At 40.7% G+C, this 14,276-nt stretch overlaps 1 pseudogene; it reads right to left on the reverse strand.

Moving 5' to 3' along the window:
- Window positions 1-1,366: 1,366 nt before the first annotated feature.
- On the reverse strand, window positions 1,367-3,793 carry LOC113886077 (annotated as a pseudogene).
- Window positions 3,794-14,276: the final 10,483 nt, after the last annotated feature.

Below are 14,276 nucleotides of genomic sequence, written 5' to 3' on the forward strand. Positions count from 1 at the left end.
TGAATGAGCTGGAGCCTGTGGCTGCAACAAGAGAAGCCACCCCAAAGAGAAGCGCACTCACTGCAAGGAAGAGGAGCCCCACTTCCTGGGCTAGAGAAAGCCCTTGGTCAGCAAGGAAGACCCAGTGCAGCCAAAACAAAAAATAAGTAATCATAGAAATAGTGTGAGGCTTTCAGGTGAGCAGCAAAGGGACTCAGCCGCGCAGACAAGTGTGTCCATTCTCCTCAAACCTCCCTCCCATCCGCACAGCCAAATGACACTGGGCAGACTTCCATGTGCTATACAGTAGGTTCCCTGCCTGTACATTTATAAAGAAGAAAATGTTTCCCTAAAACATCAAGGAGTAAGATGAACTCTCAAAACTCATCCCTTTTCATATATAAGAAGACAACTACTTCTGTGATACTAACAGTACATGAGAGCCAAAAATGAAAACAGCCAAGAATATTTTAAAAAGTTTAATGAGATGACACTGACTTTACACACATTTTCAAATATATAAATAAGACAAAATATTAAAACAGTGTCATTCTGCTACATAAATTAGCAAACAGTTTAGTAACCTATGGATTAAAATGTTTATACATAACACCTATTTAGTACAATCTCATAACATAATACAAAAAAAAAAAAAAAAACAAGCCTATGGTAAAAACGTGATTCACTTACAATCTTCAGCATGAGGAATGGGTTGGCGCAGAAACCAGAAGAAAGTTAGATGTGAGCTGGCAAATTAGTGCCATTGAGTCAAAGGATGCTGGTCTTATGGGAAAGCTAACTCAAATGGAGCAGTTTTAACTTTTAATTTCTAATTTTTGAAATCAGTAAGAAAAATTCCACTGATAGCTCAAAGGATACATATACAGAGAGAAATGCCGCTGCCCACAGGCCCATCCTGGCTTCCAAGATAAGCAAGGGCCAGCTCCTCACCTCAGAGAGAAGGGACAAGAGACGGTTTTCTTAAAGGCAACTCACCTACATCCAGTCAATCAGATCTTCCCCTCCCCAGCTCCATGCCTGAGTCCTGAGGGACAAGGTCAAAGAGAAGGGGCTCACAGACCCCTGGAGCCCCTCACACGTCTGGCAGGCAGAGCATGAGGAGAGTAAACCTTTCCAGTTCAGGGAGCTCAGTCTAGTCCAGGGTGCCCTGCAGCCCAATCAGCTCAGGGTTTATTCCATGAGGCGTCATTGCATTGACTTTCTCTCGGGGGGAATGTGGGGTAGATGGAGAGGCCAGAAATCACAGCACAAGATGCCTTCTTTACAACAGGTCCCACTTTGTATGAAGACGGAAGGAAAAAAGCAAGGCAATGAAGAGGCATAGAGAGAAGGGCCCATGGACTTTTGCTGAAAGCTCTCTGTCTCTTCATGTTGTGAACCAAACCCAGCTGGAATTCGAGTCAGAGGAGTCCCCTGAGGACCACGAGCTGGAGCTGTGGTCCTCCAGCTCAGAATGTCCATCTTCATCCTCACTGCTGGGGCCTGAGGAGTGGCTGCCTTCGTCCTCTTCCTCATTTTCCTCTGATCTCCCTGAAGCAGGAGAATGTTCTCTAATCGTGTCTGATGACTCTAACTCTGCAGCCTGAAGCCCCAGGTCCTCACTAAGTCTTCCTTGCAGATTCCCTGATGATGGGGATTGCAAATCCATCTTTCTAATCTTGGGGTTCGGGCCCCCCATCACGCTCATGTTCTTACGCTTAGCACAGGTCGCCTCTCTGTAAGCAGCATATTCTTCAGGAGACAGAGTCCTGAGCCAGAGATCAAGGTCCACCTTGTACTGTGTCTGCAGTCCCATGCCTGCTTCTTATAAAGCTCCTTCTGGTCCCGGGGGATGCGCTGCCAGCGTCTACTGATCTCCATCATGTGTTCCCTCGGGGGCACCACTTTCAGCTCCCTGCTCAACAAGAGATCCTGGTGGAACTTGTGATAGCCATTCATTGGGGGCTTCTTGGGCTTTCTGTGGAATTTCTACTTCATGGGTAAATTGTTTTCTGGGGGAGACTTCACTGTACGCACATTTTCCTGAAACTTCTTTGGCACTTTGCTTTGACTTCCTTTAGGGACATCAGTTTTTTAGGAGTTCTGGACTAGATCAGGGTGCTGTTCTCTAAATAGAGCCATTTTCTCCTGAAACTCCTGCTTCTCTTTCTGGAAATCTTGACTGTATTTCAGCTTGAGCTGTTCTGGCAGTTTCTTGTATTCCTCAGATAGAGCCTTAGTCAGCTCCTGGTTGCTCATCTTGGGGTGTTTTTAGAGGTACTGAGGTCTCATCTCTTTAAAAAAGCAGAGGTAAGCTGTCAAGGGGGTTCTTGGGTAAATCAGGATGTTTCTTGTGTTTTCTGCTTTTGGAAGGATTGAACATTTTCCTTAGCTTCCAGGACTAATTCTGCCAAAGTGTGAAGCTTTCTAACATTATGGGAAATCTCTAACCATTTGAGTTTTTACATTTCCCCAGAAAATTCTTTACAAGCTATTTTTCCCCAGTCCATCACTGACTGAGTTATTTTGAACATGTGCTTGTCACTGGATAGAATTTTTTTTTTTTTGTACATTCCAGTAATTGCACAATGTTTTCTCTGGACCAGTCATCTTGGCTTTTAGGCAGCACGTTTTCTAGGTTTTTGTGAAATGTATGGACCCAGCAGTTCAGACACCTCAGCGATATTTCCACCGTCTGCACTCTCAGGATTGAGCAGGTGATTTTTCTCCCTTTGTTTCTTGATGAATCTGGCTAATGGTTTGTCAGTTTTATTTATCCTTGGGGAGGAGCCAAGATGGCAGAAGAGTAGGATGGGGAGAACACTTTCTTCCCCACAAATTCATCAAAAGAACATTTAAACGTCGAGTAAATTCCATAAAACAACTTCTGAATGCCGGCAGAGGACATCAGGCACCCACAAAAGCAACCCAAGTCTTTGAAAGGAGGTAGGAAAAAATATAAAAGACAAAAAAAGAGACAAAAGAGGGAGGGACGGAGTTCTGTCCCGGGAAGGGAGTCTTAAAAAGAGAGAAGTTTCCAAACACCAGGAAAGCTTCTCACTGCCGAATCTGTGCCGAGCTTTGGAAGCACAGAGGGGAACATAACAGGGAGGAAAGATAAATAAACAATTAAAGCCCGCAGATTGCAAGCCCTACGGTAACTCCCCCAGCGGAGAAGCAGCGCAGACGCCTGCACACACCATTAGCAAGCGGGGGCTGGGCAGGAAGGCGCGGCGCAGGCTACATCGCTTAGAGTAAGGACCTGGCCTGAATACCCTGAGTGCTATCTGAGCTAAATAATTTGGGCTAGCAAACCAGACTGTGGGATATCTACCACGCAAAAAGCCAGCCCTAACCTAAGACACCGCCAGGCCCATGCACGGAACAAAGGACTGAACAGAGATAGCTGGCTGCAGACCTTCCCCCTCTGGTGACAGGCAGCCAGAACCGGAAGGGGGCAATTGCAGCCCCAAAGAGACATTATCTATAAAACTGTAAGCAGGCTTCTTTGCTAACTAAAACTTCTTGGGGGTCTGGATGGTCAACATCTGCCTGAGAAGGTGCGCCGAGCGCTTAGCACAGGTCACCTCTCTGTAAGCAGCATATTCTTCAGGAGACAGAGTCCTCAGCCAGAGATCAAGGTCCACCTTGTGCTGTGTTTGCATTCCCATGCCTGCTTCTTATAAAGCTCCTTCTGGTCCTGGGGGATGCGCTGCCAGCGTCTACTGATCTCCACCATGTGCTCCCTCGGGGGCACCGCTTTCAGCTCCCTGCTCAACCAGAGATCCTGGTGGAACTTGTGATAGACATTCATTGGGGGCTTCTTGGGCTTTCCATGGAATTTCTAATTCATGGGTAAATTGTTTTCTAGATAACCGAGCATCAGGGAGGCGATAAGTCGCAGCAATCGTGCTCGCCAAACACCTCATCACCTGAGCTGCTTGGACCTGGGAAGGGCACAAAACGCAGGCCCAACTGAGTCTGCGCCTCTGAGGACTACCTGAGTGCCTGAACCTGAGCGGCTTGGACCTGGGAGGTACATGCAGCCCAGGGCCGGCCTCGGATTGATCCCAGCGGAACAACCTAGAGCCTGAGCGGTGTGGGCAGGAAGGCTACACGCGCCGTAAGCAGGGGCAGAGCCAGTGTGGCTGAGGCACTGAGAGTACACGCCAGTGTTATTTGTTTGCAGCATCCATCCCTCCCTCCCCACAGCGCGACTGAACAAGTGAGCCTAAAAAAAAAAAAAAAAAAAAAAGTGTCCTCCACCATTCCCTTTGTGTCAGGGTGGAAACCAGACACTGAAGAGACCAGCAAACAGAAGAAGCTATAACAGAGAGAACCGCCTTGGAAGCTACAGGCAATAGATTAAAACCCTGTGGTTACTACCGACTACATCAGAAGGGGTCTATAGATCTTGAGAAATATAAGTTGGACCAAGGAACTAGCCAAAAATGAACTGAACCCACAATACTCACAACAAAACCAGAGAAAGTCCTAGATGTATTTTTACTATTGTTACGATCATTCTTTCTTTCTTTTTTTTTAATTTTTATAAAAAATTTTAAGTCCTCTATTATTCCTTTAATTATCACTTTTATAACCTATTACTTTGCAAAAAAAAAGACCCCCTTTTTTTTACAGCAAACTTCATATATATATTTTTATAATTTTTTGAACTTGTTTATTTTTTTTTTCCTTCTTTTCTTTAACATTGTACTTTTGAAATTCCAAACTCTACTCTAGATTTTTAATTTTAGCTTTTTGGTATTTGTTATCAATTTTGTACCTATAGTTTTTTTGTAATTTCTGTGACTTTTTTTTTCCCCCCTCTGTTTCTTTCTCTTCTTCTCTTATATAACATTGTATATCTGAAATTCCAAACTCTACTCTAGATTTTTAATTTATGCTTTTTGGTATTTGATATCAATTTTGTACCTGTATTTTCTTTATAATTTTTGCGACTTTGTCTGTTTTTTTTTTTTCTCTCTCTCTTTCTTTTTCTTCTTCTTCTTTTTTTTAACATTGTATTTTTGAAATTCCAAACTCTACTCTAGATTTTTAACTTTTGCTTTTTGGTATTAGTTATCAATTTTGTGCCTATATTTTCTTTATAATTTTCGTGACCTTGTTTGTTTTTGTTTGTTCATTTTTTTCTCTCTTTCTTTTCCTTCTTCTTTTCTTTAACATCGTATTTTTGAAATTCCAAACTCTACTCTAGATTTTTAATTTTTGCTTTTATGTATTTGTTACCAATTTTGTACCTTTAAGAACCCAATCTTCAGTACCCATTTTTAACTAGGGAGTGAGATTACTGGCTTGACTGCTCTCTCTCCCTTTGGACTCTCCTTTTTCTCCACCAGGTCGCCTGTGTTGCCTCCCTAAGCCCTCTCTACTCTACCCAACTCTGTGAATTTCTGTGTGTTCCAGACGGTGGAGAACACTTATGGAACTGATTACTGGCTGGATCTGTCTCCCTCCTTTTCATTCCCCGCTTTTATCCTCCTGGCCACCTCTGTCTCCTTCCTCCTTCTTCTCTTCTCTGTATAACTCCGTGAACATCTCTGAGCGGTCCAGTTGTAGAGTGCACATAAGGAAGTGATTACTGGCTAGCCCACTCTCTCCTCTACTGATTCCACCTCATCTCATTCTGGTCACCTCTAACTCCCTCCTCCCTCTTCTCTTCTTGATGTAATGCTGTGAACCTATCTGGGTGACCCTCACGGTAGAGAAACTTTTCATCTTTAACGTAGATGTTTTATCAATGGTGCTGTATAGAAGGAGAAGTTTTGAAACTACTGTAAAAATAAGACTAATAACTGGAAGCAAGAGGCTTAAGTCCAAACCCTGAGAACATCAGAGAACTTCTGACTCCAGGGAACATAAATTGATAGGAGCTCATCAAACACCTCCATACCTACACTGAAACCAAGCACCACACAAGGGCCAACAAATTCCAGAGCAAGACATACCACACAAATTCTACAGCAACACAGGAACACAGCCCTGAGCTTCAATATACAGGCTGCCCAAAGTTACTCCAAAACCATTGACATCTCAAAGCTCGTTACTAGACACTTCATTGCACTCCAGAGAGAAGAAATCCAGCTCCACCCACCAGAACACCGACACAAGCTTCCCTAACCAAGAAACCTTGACAAGCCACCGATACAACCCCACCCACCGTGAGGAAACTCTATAATAAAGAAAACTCCACAAACTGCCAGAATACAGAAAGGCCACCCCAAACTCAGCAATATAAACAAGATGAAGAGACAGAGGAATATCCAGCAGGTAAAGGAACAGGATAAATGCCCACCAAACCAAACAAAAGAGGAAGAGATAGGGAATCTACCTGATAAAGAATTCCAAATAATGATAGTGAAATTGATCCAAAATCTTGAAATAAAAATGGAATCACAGGTAAATAGCCTGGAGACAAGGACTGAGAAGATGCAAGAAAGGTTTAACAAGGACCTAGAAGAAATAACAAAAGAGTCAATATATAAAGCATAATGCAATAAATGATATCAAAAACACTCTGGAGGCAACAAATAGTAGAATAATGGAGGCAGAAGATAGGATTAATGAAATAGAAGATAGAATGGTAGAAATAAATGAATCAGAGAGGAAAAAAGAAAAATGAATTAAAAGAAATGAGGACAAACTGAGACGTCCAGGACAATATTATATGCTCCAACATTCGAGTCATAGGAGTCCCTGAAGAAAGAAGACAAAAAGAAAGACCATGAGAAAATACTTGAGGAGATAATAGCTGAAAACTTCCCTAAAATGCAGAAGGAAATAATCACCCAAGTCCAAGAAACCCAGAGAGTCCCAAACAGGATAAACCCAAGGCGAAACACCCCAAGACACATATTAATCAAATTAACAAAGATCAAACACAAAGAATAAATATTAAAAGCAGCAAGGGAAAAACAACAAATAACACACAAGGGGATTCCCATATGGATAACAGCTGATCTTTCAATAGAAACTCTTCAGGCCAAGAGGGAATGGCAAGACATACTTAAAGTGATGAAAGAAAATAACCTACAGCCCAGATTACTGTACTTAGCAAGGATCTCATTCAAATATGAAGGAGAAATAATAAGCTTTATAGACAAGCAAAAGCTGAGAGAACTCAGCACCACCAAACCAGCTCTCCAACAAATGCTAAAGGATATTCTCTAGACAGGAGACACAAAAAGGGTGTATAAACTCGAACCTAAAACACTAAAGTAAATGGCAACAGGATCATACTTATCAATAATTACCTTAAACATAAATGTGTTGAATGCCCCAACCAAAAGATAAAGACTGGCTGAGTGGATACAAAAACAAGACCCCTATATATGTTGTCTACAAGAGACCTACCTCAAAACAGGGGACACATACAGACTGAAAGTGAAGGGCTGGAAAAAGCTATTCCATGCAAACAGAGACCAAAAGAAAGCAGGAGTAACAATACTTATATTAGATAAAATAGACTTTAAAACAAAGGCTATGAAAACAGACAAAGAAGGACACTACATGATGATCAAAGGATCAATCCAAGAAGAAGATATAACAATTATAAATATATATGCACCCAATATAGGAGCACCGCAATATGTAAGACAAATGCTATCAAGTATTAAAGGGGAAATTAACAATAACATAATAATAGTGGGAGACTTTAATACCCCACTCACGCCTATGGATAGATCAACTAAACAGAAAATTAACAAAGAAACACAAACTTTAAATGGTACAACAGACCAGTTATACTTAACTGATATCTATAGGACATTTCACCCCAAAACAATGAATTTCCCCTTTTTCTCAAATGCGCACAGAACCTTCTCCAGGATAGATCACATCCTGGGCCATAAATCTAGCCTTGGTAAATTCAAAAAATCTGAAATCATTCCAAGCATCTTTTCTGACCACAATGCAGTAAGATTAGATCTCAATTACAGGAGAAAAAATATTAAAAATTCCAACATATGGAGGTTGAACAACATGCTGCTGAATAACCAACAAATCACAGAATAAATCAAAAAAGAAATCCAAATATGCATAGAAATGAATTAAAATGAAAACAAAACCACCCAAAACCTGTGTGACACTGTAAAAGCAGTGCTAAGGGGATAGTTCATAGCAATACCTTAAGAAACAATAAAAAAAGTCAAATAAATAACCTAATGCAACACCTAAAGCAACTAGAAAAGGAAGAAATGAAGAACCTCAGGGTTAGTAGAAGGAAAGAAATCTTAAAAATTAGGGCAGAAATAAATGCAAAAGAAACAAAAGAGACCATAGCAAAAATCAACAAAGCCAAAAGCTGGTTCTTTGAAAGGATAAAAAAAATTGACAAACCATTAGCCAGACTCATCAAGAAACAAAGGGAGAAAAATCAAATCAATAAAATTAGAAATGAAAATGGAGAGATCACAACAGACAACACAGAAATACAAAGGATCATAAGAGACTACTATCAACAATTATATGCCACTAAAATGGACAATGTGGAAGAAATGGACAAATTCTTAGAAAAGTCCAACTTTCCAAAACTCGACCAGGAAGAAATAGAAAATCTTAACAGACCCAAAACAAGCACGAAAATGGAAACTGTAATCAGAAATCTTCCAGCAAGCAAAATCTCAGGTCCAGACGGCTTCACAACTGAATTCCAGCAAAAATTTAGAGAAGAGCTAACACCTATCCTACTCAAACTCTTCCAGAAAATTGCAGAGGAAGGTAAACTTCCAAACTCATTCTATGAGGCCACCATCACACTAATACCAAAACCTGACAAAGATGCCACAGAAAAAGAAAACTACAGGCCAATATCACTGATGAACATGGATGCAAAAATCTTTAACAAAATTCAAGCAATCAGAATCCATCAACACATTAAAAAGATCATACACCATGACCAAGTGGGCTTTATCCCAAGGATGCATGGATTCTTCAATATTAGCAAATCAATCAATGTAATACACCACATTAACAAATTGAAAAATAAAAGCCATATGATTACCCCAATAGATGCAGAGAAAGCCTTTGACAAAATTTAACATCCATTTATGATAAAAACTCTCCAAAAAGCTGGAATAGAAGGAACATACCTCAACATAATAAAATCTATATATGACAACCCCACAGCAAACATTATCCTCAATGGTGAAAAATTGAAAGCATTTCCCCTGAAGTCAGGAAAAAGACAAGGGTGCCCACTCTCACCACTACTATTCAACATAGTTTTGGAAGTTTTGGCCACAGCAATCAGAGCAGAAAAAGAAATAAAAGGAATACAATTTGGAAAAGAAGAAGTAAAACTCTAACTGTTTGCACATGACATGATCCTCTACATAGAAAACCCTAAGGACTCCACCAGAAAATTACTGGAGCTAATCAATGAATATGGTAAAGTTGCAGGATATAAAATCAACACACAGAAATCCCTTGCATTCCTATACACTAATAATGAGAAAAAAGAAAGAGAAATTAAGGAAACAGTTCCATTCACCATTGCAACAAAAAGAATAAAGTACTTAGGAATGTATCTACCTAAAGAAACTAAAGACCTATATATATAGAAAACTATAAAACAGTAGTGAAAGAAATCAAAGAGGACACTAATAGGTGTAGAAATATACCATGTTCATGGATCAGAAGAATCAATATAGTGAAAATGAGTATACTATCCGAAGTGATCTATAGATTCGATGCAATCCCTATTAACTACCAATGGTATTTTTCACAGAGCTAGAACAAATAATTTCACAATGTGTATGGAAATATAAAAAAACTTGAAGAGCCAAAGCAATCTTGAGAAAGAAGAATGGAACTGGAGGAATCAACCTATCTGACTTCAGGCTCTACTACAAAGCCACAGTCATCAAGACAATACGGTACTGACACAAAGACAGAAACATAGATCAAAGGAACAAAATAGAAAGCCCAGAGTTAATCCATGCACCTATGGACACCTTATCTTTGACAAAGGAGGCAAGAATATACAATGGAGAAAAGACAATCTCTTTAACAAGTGGTGCTAGGAAAACTGGTCAACCACTTGTAAAAGAAAGAAACTAGAACACTTTCTAACACCATCAGATTAGATCAGATCAGATCAGTAGCTCAGTCCTGTCTGACTCTTTGTGACCACATGAATCGCAGCACACCAGGCCTCCTGTCCATCACCAACTCCCAGAGTTCACTGAGACTCACGTCCATCGAGTCAGTGACGACATCCAACCATCTCATCCTCTGTCGTCCCCTTCTACTCTTGCCCCCAATCCCTCCCAGCATCTGAGTCTTTTCCAATGAGTCAACTCTTCGCATGAGGTGGGCAAAGTACTGGAGTTTCAGCTTTAGCATCATTCCTTCCAAAGAAATCCCAGGGCTGATCTCCTTCAGAATGGACTGGTTGGATCTCCTTGCAGTCCGAGGGACTCTCAAAAGTCTTCTCCAACACCACAGTTCAAAAGCATCAATTCTTCCACGTTCAGCCTTCTTCACAGTCCAACTCTCACATCCATACCTGACCACAGGAAAAACCATAGCCTTGACTGGATGAACCTTTGTCAGCAAAGTAATGTCTCTGCTTTTGAATATGCTATCCAGGTTGATCATAACTTTCCTTCCAAGGAATAAGCGTCTTTTAGTTTGATGGCTGCAGTCACCACCTGCAGTGATTTTGGAGCCCATAAAAATAAAGTATGACACTGTTTCCACTGTTTCCCCATCTATTTCCCATGAAGAGATGGGACCGGATACCATGATCTTCGATTTTTGAAAGTTGAGCTTTAAGCCAACTTTTCCACTCTCCACTTTCACTTTCATCAAGAGGCTTTTTAGTTCCTCTTCACTTTCTGCCATAAGGGTGGTGTCATCTGCATATCTAAGGTTATTGATATTTGTCCTGGCAATCTTGATTCCAGCGTGTGTTTCTTCCAGTCCAGCGTTTCTCATGATGTACTCTGCATAAAAGTTAAATAAGCAGGGTGACAATATACAGCCTTGATGAACTCCATTTCCTATTTGGAACCAGTCTGTTCTTCCATGTTCAGTTCTAACTGTTGCTTCCTGACCTGCATACAAATTTCTCAAGAAGCAGATCAGGTGGTCTGGCATTCCCATCTCTTTCAGAATTTTCCAAAGTTTATTGTGATCCACACAGTCAAAGGCTTGGCATAGTCAACAAAGCAGAAATAGATGCTTTTCTGGAACTCTCTTGCTTTTTCCATGATCCAGCGGATTTTGGCAATTTGATCTCTGAGTCCTCTGCCTTTTCTAAAACCCCGCTTGAACATCAGGAAGTTCACAGTTCACATATTGCTGAAACCTGGCTTGAAGAATTTTGAGCATTACGTTACTAGCGTGTGAGATGAGTGCAATTATTGGTAGTTTGAGCATTCTTGGGCATTGCCTTTCTTTGGAATTGGAATGAAAACTGACCTTTTCCATACAAAAAATAAACTGAAAATGGATTAAAGATCTAAACGTAAGAACAGAGACTATAAAACTTTTAGAGGAGAGCCTGGGCAAAACACTCTCCGACATAAATCACAGCAGGATCCTCTATGACCCCCCGCCAGAATATTGGAAATAAAAGCAAAAATAAACAAATGGGATCTAATTAAAATTAAAGCTTCTGCACAACAAAAGAAACTATAAGCAAGGTGAAAAGACAGCCTTCAGAATGGGAGAAAACAATAGCAAATTAAGCAACTGACAAACAACTAATCTCAAAAATATATAAGCAACTCCTGCAGCTCAATTCCTGAAAAATAAATGACCCAACCAAAAAATGGGCCAAAGAACAAAATAGACATTTCTCCAAAGAAGACATACAGAGGGCTAACAAACACATGAAAAGATGCTCAAGATCATTCATTATCAGAGAAATGCAAATCAAAACCACAATGAGGTACCGTTTCACACCAGTTAGAACGGCTGTGATCCAAAAGTGTACAATCAATAAATGCTGGAGAGGATGTGGAGAAAAGGGAACCCTGTTACACTGTTGATAGGAATGCAAACTAGTACAGCCACTATGGAGAACAGTGTGGAGACTCCTTAAAAACCTGGAAATAGAACTGCCATATGACCCAGCAATCCCATTGCTGGGCATACACACCGAGGAAACCAGAATTTAAAGAGACACGTGTACCCCAATGTTCATTGCAGCACTGTTTATAATAGCCAGGACATGGAAGCAACCTAGATGTCCATCAGCAGATGAATGGATAAGAAAGCAGTGGTACATATACACAATGGAGTATTATTCAGCCATTAAAAAGAATACATCTGAATCAGTTCTAATGAGGTGGATGAAACTGGAGCCAATTATACAGAGTGAAGTAAGCCAGAAAGAAAAAGACCAATACAGTATACTAATGCATATATATGGAATTTAGAAAGATGGTAATGATAACCCTGTATGCGAGACAGCAAAAGAGACACAGATGTAAGAACAGTCTTTTGGACTGTGTGTGTGTGTGGGGGGGGATGATTTGGGAGAATGTCATTGAAACATGTATAATATCATATAAGAAATAAATCGCCAGTCCAGGTTTGATGCAGGATACAAGATGCTTGGGGCTGGTGCACTGGGATGACCCAAGAGATGGTATGGGGAGGGAAGTGGGAGGGGGGGTTCAGTATGGGGAACACGTTTACACCCGTGGCAGATTCATGTTGATGTATGGCAAAACCAATACAATATTGTAAATTAATTAGCCTCCAATTAAAATAATAATAAAAAATTAATTAAATAAAAATTATAATAATTAATCATAAACACCATTAAATGTATACCATTATGTTAAAAAAAAAAATTGATCCTTGGAAAGATTGAGGGCAGGATGAGAACTGCTTGACAAAGGATGAGATGGTTGGATGGCATCAGCAACCCAATGGACATGAATTTGAGCAAATTGTGGGAGATGGTGAAGGACAGGGAAGCCTGGCATGCTGCATTCCTTGCAGTCACAAAGAGACAGACACGACAAAGCAACTGAAAAGCAAGTCAGTTCTATTTTCAGTCTTCTCCTAAGCCTTTGCTTGGGGATAAATATTTCACTTGTCATTTCAGTAAACAAAGGATGTTGCAGTAAAAGGCCGTTATCCACTGCAGCCCCCACAAGACAGTGTGCCCTGAGGGGAATTCAAGGAGAGGAAAACAGGATGGTGTCCTGAGGGAGTTAAGATGCATATCATAAACATAACTTCAATAAGCCCAGACTCTTACCTCTTTTCATAGAGAAAAGCATGAAAAGGAACTTCCCTGGGGGCCTGTGATTGAGAATTCACTGGTCAGCACCAGGGATATAGGTTGGATCCCTGGTCCAGGAAGACCCCACAGACTGTGGAGCAACTAAGCCCAAGCACCAGCACTGCTGAGCACCCGACTAGAGCCTGGGGGCTATGACCACTGACACCCACAAGCCAGTCCCACGCTATGAGATGAGACGCCACCAAAAGAAGTCAACACATTTCAACTTGAGAGTAGCCCCTGCTCGCCACAACCAGAAAAGGCTGCGCTCAGAAAGAAAGAACCAGCACAGCCAAAATAATCAAACAAATAAGATTATAAAAATAAATAACAATTATTTAAAAGCATGAAAATCAAGAAACGAGTTGCCAGTCCAGGTTCGATGCACGATACTGGATGCTTGGGGCTAGTGCACTGGGATGACCCAGAGGGATGGTATGGGGAGGGAGGAGGGAGGAGGGTTCAGGATGGGGAACACATGTATACCTGTGGTGGATTCATTTTGATATTTGGCAAAACTAATACAATTATGTAAAGTTTAAAAATAAAATAAAATTTAAAAAAATTATTATAGCCATCCTAAAAAAAAAAAAAAAAAAGAAAATCATTAATTTGAGATGTAACATGTCCATCATCCATAGTAATCTTTTGATGCTTTCTGAATTTTTTTTTCAGCCCGTGACCTTCTGTACTCTGGCTTCCCTTATAACTTTTGAATAGTTCCTCAGGGCCACCTGAGAAGACACCTTTCTGGCTACAATCTTCTGTAAAATCACTGAATAAAGCATATTTTCCATGTTTTAGTTTGTTCATTTTTTTTGTCATTTGAGCCGCTCTTCCAAGGCCTCTTCCCAACCCACGGTGTCTTGTCCCCACTCACCTGAGTTCCAGGGATTAGACTGAAACTGTCGACTAAAACAGGAGTCACCACCTGAATGTAGAGTCGCTTTATTTCATGGGAGTATTTAAGAGCCAAGCCTGGGCTTCCTCGGTGGTTCGAGGGTAAAGAATCTTCCTGGAATGGAGGAGATCT

Source organism: Bos indicus x Bos taurus, chromosome 29 (assembly GCF_003369695.1).
Source record: "Bos indicus x Bos taurus breed Angus x Brahman F1 hybrid chromosome 29, Bos_hybrid_MaternalHap_v2.0, whole genome shotgun sequence".
NCBI lineage: Eukaryota > Metazoa > Chordata > Mammalia > Artiodactyla > Bovidae > Bos > Bos indicus x Bos taurus.